Consider the following 14,680-nt stretch of genomic DNA (forward strand, 5'->3'; position numbering starts at 1 on the left):
ACGTACATAAAAAGCAAGAGGGTAGCCAGGGAAAGGGTTGGCCCACTGAAGGATAGGCAAGGGAATCTATGTGTGGAGCCAGAGGAAATGGGCGAGGTACTAAATGAATACTTTGCATCAGTATTCACCAAAGAGAAGGAATTGGTAGATGTTGAGTCTAGAGAAGGGGGTGTAGATAGCCTGGGTCACATTGTGATCCAAAAAGACGAGGTGTTGGGTGTCTTAAAAAATATTAAGGTAGATAAGTCCCCAGGGCCTGATGGGATCTACCCCAGAATACTGAAGGAGGCTGGAGAGGAAATTGCTGAGGCCTTGACAGAAATCTTTGGATCCTCGCTGTCTTCAGGGGATGTCCCGGAGGACTGGAGAATAGCCAATGTTGTTCCTCTGTTTAAGAAGGGTAGCAAGGATAATCCCGGGAACTACAGGCCGGTGAGCCTTACTTCAGTGGTAGGGAAATTACTGGAGAGAATTCTTCGAGACAGGATCTACTCCCATTTGGAAGCAAATGGACGTATTAGTGAGAGGCAGCACGGTTTTGTGAAGGGGAGGTCGTGTCTCACTAACTTGATAGAGTTTTTCGAGGAGGTCACTAAGATGATTGATGCAGGTAGGGCAGTAGATGTTGTCTATATGGACTTCAGTAAGGCCTTTGACAAGGTCCCTCATGGTAGACTAGTACAAAAGGAGAAGTCACACGGGATCAGGGGTGAACTGGCAAGGTGGATACAGAACTGGCTAGGCCATAGAAGGCAGAGGGTAGCAATGGAGGGATGCTTTTCTAATTGGAGGGCTGTGACCAGTGGTGTTCCACAGGGATCAGTGCTGGGACCTTTGCTCTTTGTAGTATATATAAATGATTTGGAGGAAAATGTAACTGGTCTGATTAGTAAGTTTGCAGACGACACAAAGGTTGGTGGAATTGCGGATAGCGATGAGGACTGTCTGAGGATACAGCAGGATTTAGATTGTCTGGAGACTTGGGCGGAGAGATGGCAGATGGAGTTTAATCCGGACAAATGTGAGGTAATGCATTTTGGAAGGGCTAATGCAGGTAGGGAATATACAGTGAATGGTAGAACCCTCAAGAGTATTGAAAGTCAGAGAGATCTAGGAGTACAGGTCCACAGGTCATTGATAGGGGCAACACAGGTGGAGAAGGTAGTCAAGAAGGCATACGGCATTCTTGCCTTCATTGGCCGGGGCATTGAGTATAAGAATTGGCAAGTCATGTTGCAGCTGTATAGAACCTTAGTTAGGCCACACTTGGAGTATAGTGTTCAATTCTGGTCGCCACACTACCAGAAGGATGTGGAGGCTTTAGAGAGGGTGCAGAAGAGATTTACCAGAATGTTGCCTGGTATGGAGGGCATAAGCTATGAGGAGCGATTGAATAAACTCGGTTTGTTCTCACTGGAACGAAGGAGGTTGAGGGGCGACCTGATAGAGGTATACAAAATTATGAGGGGCATAGACAGAGTGGATAGTCAGAGGCTTTTCCCCAGGGTAGAGGGGTCAATTACTAGGGGGCATAGGTTTAAGGTGAGAGGGGCAAGGTTTAGAGTAGATGTACGAGGCAAGTTTTTTTGCGCAGAGGGTAGTGGTGCCTGGAACTCATTACCGGAGGAGGTAGTGGAAGCAGGGACGATAGGGACATCTAAGGGGCATCTTGACAAATATATGAATAGGATGGGAATAGAAGGATACGGACCCAGGAAGTGTAGAAGATTGTAGTTTAGTCGGGCAGTATGGTCGGCACAGGCTTGGAGGGCCGAAGGGCCTGTTCCTGTGCTGTACATTTCTTTGTTCTTGTTCTTTGTTCTTTGTGTCTACTATGTACCTACTGAGTACGTTCCTCGGCCGCAGAAAAATACTTTTCACTGTACTTCGATACTTGTGACAATAAATCAAATCATTATCATCATTATCAGCTGTGGCCTAAACATGGAGAAACAGAGTGACAGGACTGTTGATTAGTTTTTAACAACAAGAAAATAAAAAGTTTAAATTATTGATATATACCACAAAATGCAAAGGACCCAGTACTGTGCCCTGTGGAAGCCCTCTGGAAAGAACGATCCAATCACCCATTTCCATCACGCTTTACTTCCTGCTTATGAGCTAATTTTGGATCCAACTTTCCACTTTGCTTTGGAACCCATCGGCTTTTAACTTTGGTGATCAATCTCTCCTGTGGGGCAGTACCAAAAGCCATGCTACAATCCACACCAAATGCACCACCTTCTGTCAGGAAAACAATGGTAGGTTTAAGGGATTTAAATTTTTAATAGGTCAATATTAGAAATAAGGGGCTGGATTCTCCGATTTGGAGACTATGTCCCCACGCCAGCGTGGGAACGGCAGGGAAACTGCTGCAAAACGGCCACCGATTCCCCATTTTGCTGGGGGCTAGCAGGACGGCAGAGTAGAGCACCCGGCTCTAGCTGCCAATACGGCCTGGAGAATTGCCGGGTCCATGGACCCGGCCCGCGAAATAGACCACACGTGTCCCACGCCGTCGGGAACTCGGCCGGTCGGGAACGGAGCATCGGGGGGGGCGTCGATACATGGCGCAGCCGCGAAAGTGGCGCCGCCCCCGATTCAGTCGGAAATTGTGATTCTCCGGCCGTTCGTCGAATGCGATTTTGCCATCCGCGAACGGAGAATCCAGCCCATGGCATAGTTTTAAGTGGGTTTTCCTTGAATGTTTCTGTGGAAGGATGGGTGAACCTATAGTTAGATTCACGCTTCACAAAGGTGTGGGGGATTGCTCAGTTCAAACTGCGCTCCTCTTTTGCTTAGAGAGGTTCCGGCATGAAAAGTAAACAAGTTTGCAGAAGCATAAAGTCATTGGTTAGCAACTGGGGGACCCTTCAAGGTAGGAAGACTTTAAAAGTTTAGTTTTTGTTGGATATTTGGAGTTGAAGATAGGAAGCCAGGGAGTGAACGTCTCTCAGCTCTGCCAGAAGAAAAGTTGGACAGGACAAGGGGGCTGCAAAAAGACAGACTGCCCAAAGAACCAAATAAAGTACCGCCAATCAGGGAATTCGAATAGAAAGAATGTCATAGGAGGACTGAGGTTGAGGGAACAGAGACCAAGAAATTGAACAAACTTCAGGAGAATTCAAGGGAAAAGCAGATAAAGTGTTTTGAATTGAAGAGACAGCTGCAGTAACCAGCTTTAAAGTGGGAAAGCAGACTTCAGAGGTCAATCAAAAAATTGGTTCCATCTTAATATAGTCTGGGAATTGTGAAGAGTTTGAGTAACGGTCAAGACAAAGGAATCCTGAAAGAGGATGTGCAAAACCTGGATGCGAAACCATGACGAAAGCAGCTGAAAGAAAACATTGTTTAAAAGGAGACTTGAAAGTCGAACATTTTGAAAACGAAATTTGAAATCACTCGTGTGGAAACCTGAGTTCATTGAGACAAGGCGGATTAAGGTGTCGGAATCATCTGGGGAACTTTGAGGAGAAAGCCACAGAAATTCACTTGGGTTCAGAGTGGAGTGTGTCTGACTACAACCAGCCTGTGTGTTTAAAGTGACTGTGTGCTACTGAGACCATTATAGCCAGGTATGTTTTGTAACCCGTGTTAACCTCCAAATCGGTGTATATTTGGGAAGCCAAGGGGTGAGTAAAGGAGTAGTATATCATAAGCAAACTTTAATGTTTAATAAATGTTTTTTGCTTGTTAAAACTAATTAGTGGTCCTGTGACTCGGTTCCTCCACGTTTTATTGAAAAAAAAGTAAAAGTTACAGGACAAAATCTACCCGAATGGGAACAGAGTCCCATAGCGATCATGTTTAGCCGGGTGTTTCCCAGCTCTCAGAGTGCTGAGAAACCCCACGCTACCGAACGGGACTCTCTTCATATTCAGGTAGATTCAGGACTCCCTGACGAGGCGGCACTTAGTGTCGTTTCCCAAAGCCCCAACTCACTTATACGGGAGCCCTCAGGCCTCCACACACTCCCCTGTACCCATGCAGGGCCCCCCCCCCGGTCCAATCCCCATCGTGGGAAAATGCCAGCTTGGCACGTTGGCACTGTCGGGCTGGCACCCTGGCAGTGCCCCTGCCAGCTGGCAGTGCCACCTGGGCACCTTGGAGGTGCTAGGCTGACACACAGGTGGCACTGTCAGCGTGCCAGCTTGCCAGTGCCAAGGTGCCTTTATGGCACCAGCAGTGCCAGAGTGCCACCCTCCCCATGTCTTTCTAGATTAAGATTCATTCAATCCCTCAGAATTTTTTCCAATAATTTTCCCACTACCGAGGTTAGACTCTCTGGTCTCTAAAACTCATGCTATCCCAGCTCCCACTTCTTACACATTGGTGCAATGTTAGCTGTCCTCCAGCTCTCTGGAACCACACTTGTAGCTGGAGAAGATGGGAAAATTATGGTCCGAGCCTCCGCTATTTCTTCTCTCAGTTTGCCTAAATACATTGCCACTTAATTCTGAACCAAAGAAACATAGGTCAACACAATCAAAGAATGTCATAATTGTTTGAATTTAATTCTCTTTTAATACCCTTTCACAACCTTCAGGAAAGCGACATATATGACTGTATTTTACAGGGCCCCGCTGTTGCTACCCCACAGTGAAAATTTGGGGGGAAGAGCTCACCCCACTGACAGTTAACGCTCAGAGGAGCATTAATTGCTTTAAGGCAAGGCCTTTTCCCCAATCTGGGCAGAACGTCATGCGCGGGATTCTCCAACCCCACGGCAGAGTGTCCACGCTGTCGTAAACGCCGTCACGTTTTACGACGGCATGAACGGGCCGTTTCCACGTCCAATTCTGGTCACTTTGGAGGGCCGGCACTGCACTGGAGTAGTTCGCGCCGCTCCAGCTGCAGGATCAGCACATGCGCAGTTGTGCACCGGCCAAGGAGGACATGCGCAGTGGTGCCGGCGCCAACGCGCGCATGCGCAGTGGCCTCCTTCAATGCGCCGGCCTCCGGATGCAACATGGCGCAGGGCTACAGGGGTCGGCGCATCGGAAAGGAGGCCCCCAGGCACAGAGGCCAGCCCGCCGATCGGTGGGTCCCTATCACGGGCCTGGCCACATCGGAGGCCCCCCCCCTGGGGTCGGACCCATCTCCCCCTCCCCCCCACAGGCCACCACCCGACCCTTACGCGCCGAGTTCCCGCCGGCCCAGAGCAGGTTAGAACGGCGCCGGCGGGGATCGGCTCTTTTCCTATGGCCGCTCGGCCCATTCGGGCCAGAGAATCGGCGGGCCAGCCGTGTAGAGCGGCCCACGACCGGCGCCACGCCAACCACGCATGCGCCAATTCTCCGCACTGTGGAGAATCGTGTGCCGGCATCGGGGTGGCATGGCCCGATCCCGCCCAAGGTCTCTGAGAGCCACCGGCCAAACAGGTCTGTCTCAGCAGTGCCACCGGCAGTGATGGTCACTGTGGGACTTCATCCCAATGCCACATAGCCAAAGTGAATGGTAAATGGGAGGGGAGTATTTTGCCAGGGCCATGCTGAGGCAAAGGCTCAGAAAGCCAGGGTGAAGGAGAACCAGGTGTCCTCCAATTGGCCCCGGGTTCCCGTTAGAAAGGATAACCCCATCCTCACCCGCCAGGAGCTAAATATAGTCATACATATACACCATTAATAAACAGCGATAGGATGAGGGCCTTAAATGACTATCAATTGACCTCTTATGGGCACCAACTGGCCCATGAGGTGGCCAGCTGCCAAGTGATGGGCATGATGACCTTTGCATTTTATCCACCCCCCCCCCCCCCCCCAACCCCACAACTTCCAAAACCTGCAATCCTGTCATTGAGGACTGTAGAATCCACCCTTTAGAGTACTGAGCTCTACTAGAAGTTTGCTTTTGATTAAGTGAATAATCAAAAACCCATGACTTACAAATGTACACAAATAAAAATGTAAATGCCAAATTGATAAACATGTCAAATCCTTTGATAAACATTGAAATCAGAGTTCAATAAGAATTGCTGTAAAATGTAATCATTATCACTGCGCTTATCCGATTGAAGCATTACATCAAAAAGCCTAACTATTCTTTGTAAAACTAATACTGAATTCCCTTTACGCTGCTTATGCACCCAAACAACATCGACAACACTTAGGAACATCAGAAAGGGCAACTCAACGAACCAAAATGTTTGATAATGAATTATTCATTAATTTTTTTATGTTTGCTTATGGCTGAAATCCCTTTGCGAAGGGTGTTCACGAATAGTGTCTAGCATGGAAGTGGTTTGATACTTCAAGTTGAATTATCTACCTCATACTTTAAATGCTGCTGTAAATGAAAGAGAATGTTTTGTTCTGTTTGCAGTATTTTCGTTGTGTTGAAAATAAAATAGTCACGATGATTCTAGTTAATATTTTATCACATTTTCCGAAGTCTGACTGCCACTGCTTTTCTCTGCTGATTTTGTCTAAAGCAAGACTGTATATCCCATGAAGTAATTCTAGTTATTACACGCAGAGCTAAAATTTGAAAGGCGACGCCAATTTTGTCACGAGATACTAGCACAAGCTTTGCAAGGCCAACAGGTCCTCTGGGCTCTTACAGTGCCAAGCGATACCCCTGCCCACCAATGTGATTATACAATCAAGAAATAATCTGAGGAAGGACTGAGACTGAGAGCAAGTTAGGCTGGGTGAATTCAGTGTTAAATCAGGCACAGAAAGAGAGGCAAATAAAGAACGGACTAAGAGAGAACAAGAAGAGACAGAGCGGAAATGTAAGAAAGAAAATTAACATTTTAAAAATTTCTTAAAACAGATCGTAACTTGAAGGAATGAGGCTCTGCACTTGCAATTGTTCGCTTTCAGGGTAAGAGGGATAAACTGGCAGTCATTCATATTTCACATTATTAAAAGGGTCCTTACGTTGTTAATTGCTGGACTTAAGTTCAATGCTCAATTAATGTGAAATGTAGAAACCTTGTGAATATCCATGAATCTAACAGCAAAGTTGAGCAAACCGACAAGCAACTTTTGGTGATTCACAATTCATACTTCCACACTACAATTCACACTTCCTCACTACAATTCACACTTCCTCACTACAATTCACTCTTCCTCACTACAATTCACACTTCCTCACTACAATTCACACTTCCTCACTACAATTCACACTTCCTCACACAATTCACTCTTCCTCACCACAATTCACTCTTCCTCACTACAATTCACACTTCCTCACAATTCACACTTCTTCACTATAATTCACTCTTCCACACACAGTGCACACTTCCTCACTATGATTCACCCTTTCTCACTACAATTCACCGTTCCTCACTACAATTCACTCTTCCTCACTATAATTCACTCTTCCTCACACAATGCACACTTCCTCACTACAATTCACCCTTCCTCACTACAATTCCCCGTTCCTCACTACAATTCACTCTTCCTCACTATAATTCACCGTTCCTCACTACAATTTACACTTCCTCACTACAATTCACTCTTCCTCACTATAATTCATTCTTCCTCACACAATGCACACTTCCTCACTACAATTCACTCTTCCTCACACAATGCACACTTCCTCACTACAATTCACCCTTCCTCACTACAATTCACCCTTCCTCACTACAATTTACACTTCCTCACTACAATTCCCCGTTCCTCACTACAATTCACTCTTCCTCACTATAATTCACTCTTCCTCACACAATGCACACTTCCTCACTACAATTCACTCTTCCTCACACAATGCACACTTCCTCACTACAATTTACCGTTCCTCACTACAATTTACACTTCCTCACTACAATTCCCCGTTCCTCACTACAATTCACTCTTCCTCACTATAATTCACCGTTCCTCACTACAATTTTCACTTCCTCACTACAATTCACTCTTCCTCACTACAATTCACTCTTCCTCACTATACGTTACTCACTGATTTGTGCATTAACACAAGTGCATGGTTCAGAGGCTATCAGATTTGCAGCAGGATTTACACCAAAGTCTGCGAAGCTGAAATATTTGTCTTATCAGATCAATAGTAGAGCCAAGCATTTTTAAACAATATTTTGTCAGGATTCACTTACACAGAATTGTGTTCAGATAAGTTTGAATTGAATTACTTTAATCCAATAAAACCTGATTGTAAGAAAACTTTGTTGAAGAAGTTAAGAAGAAAGCTTATATGAAATTAGGAGGAAATGCAGACGACAGATCTGAAATAGAATGACACCCTTTCAGAACACATCTGAGAGGCGACAGAAAGGTTATCCGGTCACCAGAAGCAAAAACCAATACGTTTTTTAAAGTTTAGAATACCCAATTCTTTTTTTCCAATTAAGAGGCAATTTAGTTGTTGCCATCACAGAGACCTGGTTGAGGGAAGGACAGGATTGGCAGCTAAACGTTCCAGGATTTAGATGCTTCAGGCGGGATAGAGGGGGATGTAAAAGTGGTGGCGGAGTTGCGCTACTGGTTAGGGAGAATATCACAGCTGTACTGCGGGAGGACACCTCAGAGGGCAGTGAGGCTATATGGGTAGAGATCAGGAATAAGAAGGGTGCAGTCACAATGTTGGGGGTTTACTACAGGCCTCCCAACAGCCAGCGGAGAGAGAGGAGCAGATAGGTAGACAGATTTTGGAAAAGAGTAAAAACAACAGGGTTGTTGTGATGGGAGACTTCAACTTCCCCAACATTGACTGGGACTCACTTAGTGTCAGGGGCTTAGATGGGGCAGAGTTTGTAAGGAGCATCCAGGAGGGCTTCTTAAAACAATATGTAGGTAGTCCAACTAGGGAAGGGGCTGTACTGGACCTGGTATTGGAGAATGAGCCCGGCCAGGTGGTAGAGGTTTCAGTAGGGAAGCATTTCGGGAACAGTGACCACAATTCAGTAAGTTTTAAAGTGCTGGTGGCCAAAGACAAGAGTGGTCCTAGGATGAATGTGCTAAATTGGGGGACGGCTAATTATAACAATATTAGGTGGGAACTGAAGAACCTAGATTGGTGGCAGATGTTTGAGGGTAAATCAACATCTGACATGTGGAAGGCTTTCAAGTGTCAGTTGAAAGGAATTCAGGACCGGCATGTTCCTGTGAGGAAGAAGGATAAATACAGCAAATTTCAGGAACCTTGGATAACGTGAGATATTGTAGGCCTCGTCAAGAAGAAAAAGGAGGCATTTGTCAGGGCTAGAAGGCTGGGAACAGATGAAGCCTGTGTGGAATATAAGGAAAGCAGCAAGGAACTTAAGTAAGGAGTCAGGAGGGCTAGAAGTCATTGGCAAATAGGTTTAAGGAAAATCCCAAAGCTTTTTACACGTACATAAAAAGCAAGAGGGTAGCCAGGGAAAGGGTTGGCCCATTGAAGGATGGGTAAGGGAATCTATGTGTGGAGCCAGAGGAAATGGGGGAGGTACTAAATAAATACTTTGCATCAGTATTCACTGAAGAGAAGGAATTGGTGGATGTTGAGACAGGAGAAGGATGTGTAGATAGCCTTGGTCACATTGAGATCCAAAAAGACGAGGTGTTGGGCATCTTGAAAAATATTAAGGTAGCTATGTCCCCAGGGCCTGATGGGATCTACCCCAGAATACTGAAGGAGGCTAGACAGGAAATTGCTGAGGCCTTGACAGAAATCTTTGGATCCTCACTGTCTTCAAGTGATGTCCCGGAAGACTGGAGAATAGCCAATATTGTTCCTTTGTTTAAGAAGGGTAGCAAGGATAATCCAGGGAACTACAGGCCGGTGAGCCTTACGTCAGTGGTAGGGAAATTACTGGCAAGAATTCTTCGAGACAGGATCTACTCCCATTTGGAAGCAAATGGACGTATTAGTGAGAGGCAGCATGATTTTGTGAAGGGGAGGTCTTGTCTCACTAACTTGATAGAGTTTTTCGAAGAGGTCACAAAGATGAATGATGCAGGTAGGGCAGTGGATGTTGTCTATATGGACTTCAGTAAGGCCTTTGACAAGGTCCCTCATGGTAGACTAGTACAAAAGGTGAAGTCACACGGGATCAGGGGTGAGCTGGCAAGGTGGATACAGAACTGGCTAGGCCAAAGAAGGCAGAGAGTAGCAATGGAAGCGAGCTTTTCTGATTGGAGGGCTGTGACTAGTGGTGTTCTGCAGGGATCACTGCTGGGACCTTTGCTGTTCGTAGTATATATAAATGATTTGGAGGAAAATGTAACTGGTCTGATTAGTAAGTTTGCAGACGACACAAAAGTTGGTGGAATTGCGGATAGCGATGAGGACTGTCAGAGGATACAACAGGATTTAGATCGTTTGGAAACTTGGGCGGAGAGATGGCAGATGGTGTTCAATCCGGACAAATGTGAGGTAATGCATTTTGGAAGGTCTAGTGCAGGTAGGGAATATGCAGCGAATGGTAGAACCCTCAAGAGTATTGAAAGTCAGAGAGATCTAGGTGTACAGGTCCACAGGTCACTGAAAGGGGCAACACAGGTGGAGAAGGTAGTCAAGCGGGCATACGGCATGCTTGCCTTCATTGGCCGGGGCATTGAGTATAAGAATTGGCAAGTCATGTTGCAGCTGTATAGAACCTTAGTCAGGCCACACTTGGAGTATATTGTTCAATTCTGGTCGCCACACTACCAGAAGGATGTGGAGGCTTTAGAGCGGGTGCAGAAGAGATTTACCAGGATGGTGCCTGGTATGGAGGGCATTAGCTATGAGGAGCGGTTGAATAAACTTGGTTTGTTCTCACTGGAACGACGGAAGTTGAGGGGCGACCTGATAGAGGTCTGCAAAATTATGAGGGGCATAGACAGAGTGGATAGTCAGAGGCTTTTCTCCAGGGTAAAGGGGTCAATTACTAGGGGGCATAGGTTTAAGATGCAAGGGGCAAGGTTTAAAGTAGATGAACTTTGGGGACAGTGACCACAATTCGGTGACGTTTACGTTAAGGATGGAAAGGGATAAGTATACACCGCAGGGCAAGAGTTATAGCTGGGGGAAGGGAAATTATGATGCCATTAGACGTGACTTGGGGGGGATAAGGTGGAGAAGTAGGCTGCAAGTTTTGGACACACTGGATAAGTGGAGCTTGTTCAAGGATCAGCTATTGCGTGTTCTTGATAAGTATGTACCGGTCAGGCAGGGAGGAAGGTGCCGAGCGAGGGAACCGTGGTTTACCAAAGAAGTGGAATCTCTTGTTAAGAGGAAGAAGGAGGCCTATGTGAAGATGAGGTGTGAAGTTTCAGTTGGGATGGATAGTTACAAGGTAGCGAGGAAGGATCTAAAGAGAGAGCTAAGACGAGCAAGGAGGGGACATGAGAAGTATTTGGCAGGAAGGATCAAGGAAAACCCAAAAGCTTTCTATAGGTATGTCAGGAATAAGCGAATGACTAGGGACAGAGTAGGACCAGTCAAGGACAGGGATGGGAAGTTGTGTGTAGAGTCTGAAGAGATAGGCGAGATACTAAATGAATATTTTTCGTCAGTATTCACTCAGGAAAAAGATAATGTTGTGGAGGAGAATGCTGAGCTCCAGGTAAATAGATTAGATGGCATTGAGGTAAGTAGGGAAGAGGTGTTGGCAATTCTGGACAGGCTGAAAATAGATAAGTCCCCGGGGCCTGATGGGATTTATCCTCGGATTCTCTGGGAGGCCAGGGAAGAGATTGCTGGACCATTGGCTTTGATTTTTATGTCATCATTGGATACAGGAATAGTGCCAGAGGACTGGAGGATAGCAAATGTGGTCCCTTTGTTCAAAAAGGGGAGCAGAGACAACCCCGGCAACTATAGACCGGTGAGCCTCACGTCTGTAGTGGGTAAAGTCTTGGAGGGCATTATAAGAGACAAGATTTATAATCATCTAGATAGGAATAATATGATCAGGGATAGTCAGCATGGCTTTGTGAAGGGTAGGTCATGCCTCACAAACCTTATCGAGTTCTTTGAGAAGGTGACTGAACAGGTAGTCGAGGGTAGAGCAGTTGATGTGGTGTATATGGATTTCAGCAAAGCGTTTGATAAGGTTCCCCACGGTAGGCTATTGCAGAAAATACGGAGGCTGGGGATTGAGGGTGATTTAGAGATGTGGATCAGAAATTGGCTAGCTGAAAGAAGACAGAGGGTGGTGGTTGATGGGAAATGTTCAGAATGGAGTTCTGTCACAAGTGGAGTACCACAAGGATCTGTTCTGGGGCCGTTGCTGTTTGTCATTTTTATCAATGACCTAGAGGAAGGCGCAGAAGGGTGGGTGAGTAAATTTGCAGACGATACTAAAGTCGGTGGTGTTGTCGATAGTGAGGAAGGAAGTAGCAGGTTACAGAGGGATATAGATAAGCTGCAGTGCTGGGCTGAGAGGTGGCAAATGGAGTTTAATGTAGAGAAGTGTGAGGTGATTCACTTTGGAAGGAAAAACAGGAATGTGGAATATGTGGCTAATGGAAAAGTTCTTGAAAGTGTGGATGAGCAGAGGGATCTAGGTGTCCATGTACATAGATCCCTGAAAGTTGCCACCCAGGTTGATAGGGTGGTGAAGAAGGCCTATGGAGTGTTGGCCTTTATTGGTAGAGGGATTGAGTTCCGGAGTCAGGAGGTCATGTTGCAGCTGTACAGAACTCTGGTACGGCCGCATTTGGAGTATTGCGTACAGTTCTGGTCACCGCATTATAGGAAGGACGTGGAGGCTTTGGAACGGGTGCAGAGGAGATTTACCAGGATGTTGCCTGGTATGGAGGGAAAATCTTATGAGGAAAGGCTGATGGACTTGAGGTTGTTTTCGTTAGAGAGAAGAAGGTTAAGAGGAGACTTAATAGAGGCATACAAAATGATCAGAGGGTTAGATAGGGTGGACAGTGAGAGCCTTCTCCCGCGGATGGAAATGGCTAGCACGAGGGGACATAGCCTTAAACTGAGGGGTAATAGATATAGGACAGAGGTCAGGGGTAGGTTCTTTACGCAAAGAGTAGTGAGGCCGTGGAATGCCCTACCTGCTACAGTAGTGAACTCGCCAACATTAAGGGCATTTAAAAGTTTATTGGATAAACATATGGATGATAATGGTATAGTGTAGGTTAGATGGCTTTTGTTTCGGTGCAACATCGTGGGCCGAAGGGCCTGTACTGCGCTGTATTGTTCTATGTTCTATGTTCTATGTTCTATAACGAGGCAGGTTTCTTACACAGAGGGTAGTGGGTGCCTGGAACGCGCTGCCGGAGGAGGTGGTGGAAGGAGAGACGATAGAGACATTTAAGGGGCAACTTGACAAATACATGAATAGGATGGGAACAGAGGGATACGGACCCAGGAAATGTAGAAGATTGTAGTTTAGCCTGGCAGCATGGTCGGCACGGGCTTGGAGGGCCGAAGGGCCTGTTTCTGAGCTGTACTTTTCTTTGTTCTTTGTTCTTTGTAGCGTGGCCAATCCACCTACTCTGCACATCTTTTGGCTGTGGGGGTGAAGCCCACGTAGACACGGGGAGAATGTGCAAACTCCACACGGACAGTGACCCGGGGCCGGTATCGAACCAGGGACCTCAGCGCCGTGAGGCAGCAGTGCTAACCACAAACCCACCGTGCCGCCCAGAAACCAATTAGATAACCGGTTGTTTCTGTTTTCATTACTCAGTCCAGCTTTTGCCACAAATTCAATTTCTGTTATGTTGGTTCAAACAAGGCAAACAAAGGTTTGCTCGGTAGCTAATTTAAAAACTGGCTTGCTTGACTCCACTGGCAAACATACTTTAGAGATGTGCCTCCTGGTGTTTGTAGATTTTTCATGTCGTTCATTTTGGAAGAATACGAGGATTCAATTTGATCATGTTCTTGTAGCAGCAATTTAACACACAATCTGTGTGCCATTTTGCCAATTATTTCTGTTTCTGTTAGCTGTGGGGGAGCAAATTCAAGTTCAGCAAATGTCCTTCAGAAGTGAGCTTCAGCATCAATATGATTCCCATGAAGACCATATTGTCGTAAGAGTGACGTCGTAAATCAGGGCACAGCACTTTAAACTCTAAAACGGGCATTTAAATTCTGCCTGGACCAGACCAATTTCTATTTTCGTTCTTGAGGACCCTAATTAAAGGGAGCTTGAGCAGTATTATGGTTCCCAGATGGACGGACTTCAGAACGCTAAATTACTGACTCAACAAAGCGCTCATCAGTCAACATCAGCCAGCAAGAGCCTGAGTAAGGGAGGGAATAGTTTTCTGAGTTTGAGATGAATTGATTTATTCGGGACGCGGCAAAAGACGCTGTAAAGTGCATCCAGACCACAGTTCAAACGTAGAGGGTTGTCACTCAACACAGAATAAGAAATGCAAAACCCGAGAGGGGAAGCTACAATTGTTTGCTCTTCGCAATAATGTAAGATTACCCATCTTGCCGATTGTTGTATAATCACCTGTATTCGTCAGGTTGGTTGCAACAAGAAGCATGAGGCAAATTTGTATATCTTTATGAAGAGGCCCATTACTTCTGCTTCCATTTCTGCTCCTCATTCAAGTTCCATATGTACTTCACATGTTTATTCATAGAATCCCTACAGTCCAGAAGGAGGCCGTTAGCCCATTGTACCTGCATCGATCCTCTGAAAGAGCACCCTACCTCGGCCCAATCCCCGCCCCATCCACGCAACCCAGTGACCCCACTTAACCTTTGGGCAATAAGGGGTGGTTTAGCACGGCCAATCCACCTAACCTGCACGTTTGTGGACTGTGGGAGGGAACCAGAG

At 46.2% G+C, this 14,680-nt stretch overlaps 1 protein-coding gene across 7 annotated transcripts in view; it reads right to left on the reverse strand.

Annotated features, from left to right (window-relative positions):
• Positions 1–14,680, reverse strand: part of LOC140384715 (leucine zipper protein 2-like) — a 440,867-nt gene that overhangs the window by 233,681 nt on the left and 192,506 nt on the right. The gene's annotated exons all lie outside the window — the stretch shown is intronic.

Source organism: Scyliorhinus torazame, chromosome 10 (genome assembly GCF_047496885.1).
Source record: "Scyliorhinus torazame isolate Kashiwa2021f chromosome 10, sScyTor2.1, whole genome shotgun sequence".
Lineage (NCBI taxonomy): Eukaryota > Metazoa > Chordata > Chondrichthyes > Carcharhiniformes > Scyliorhinidae > Scyliorhinus > Scyliorhinus torazame.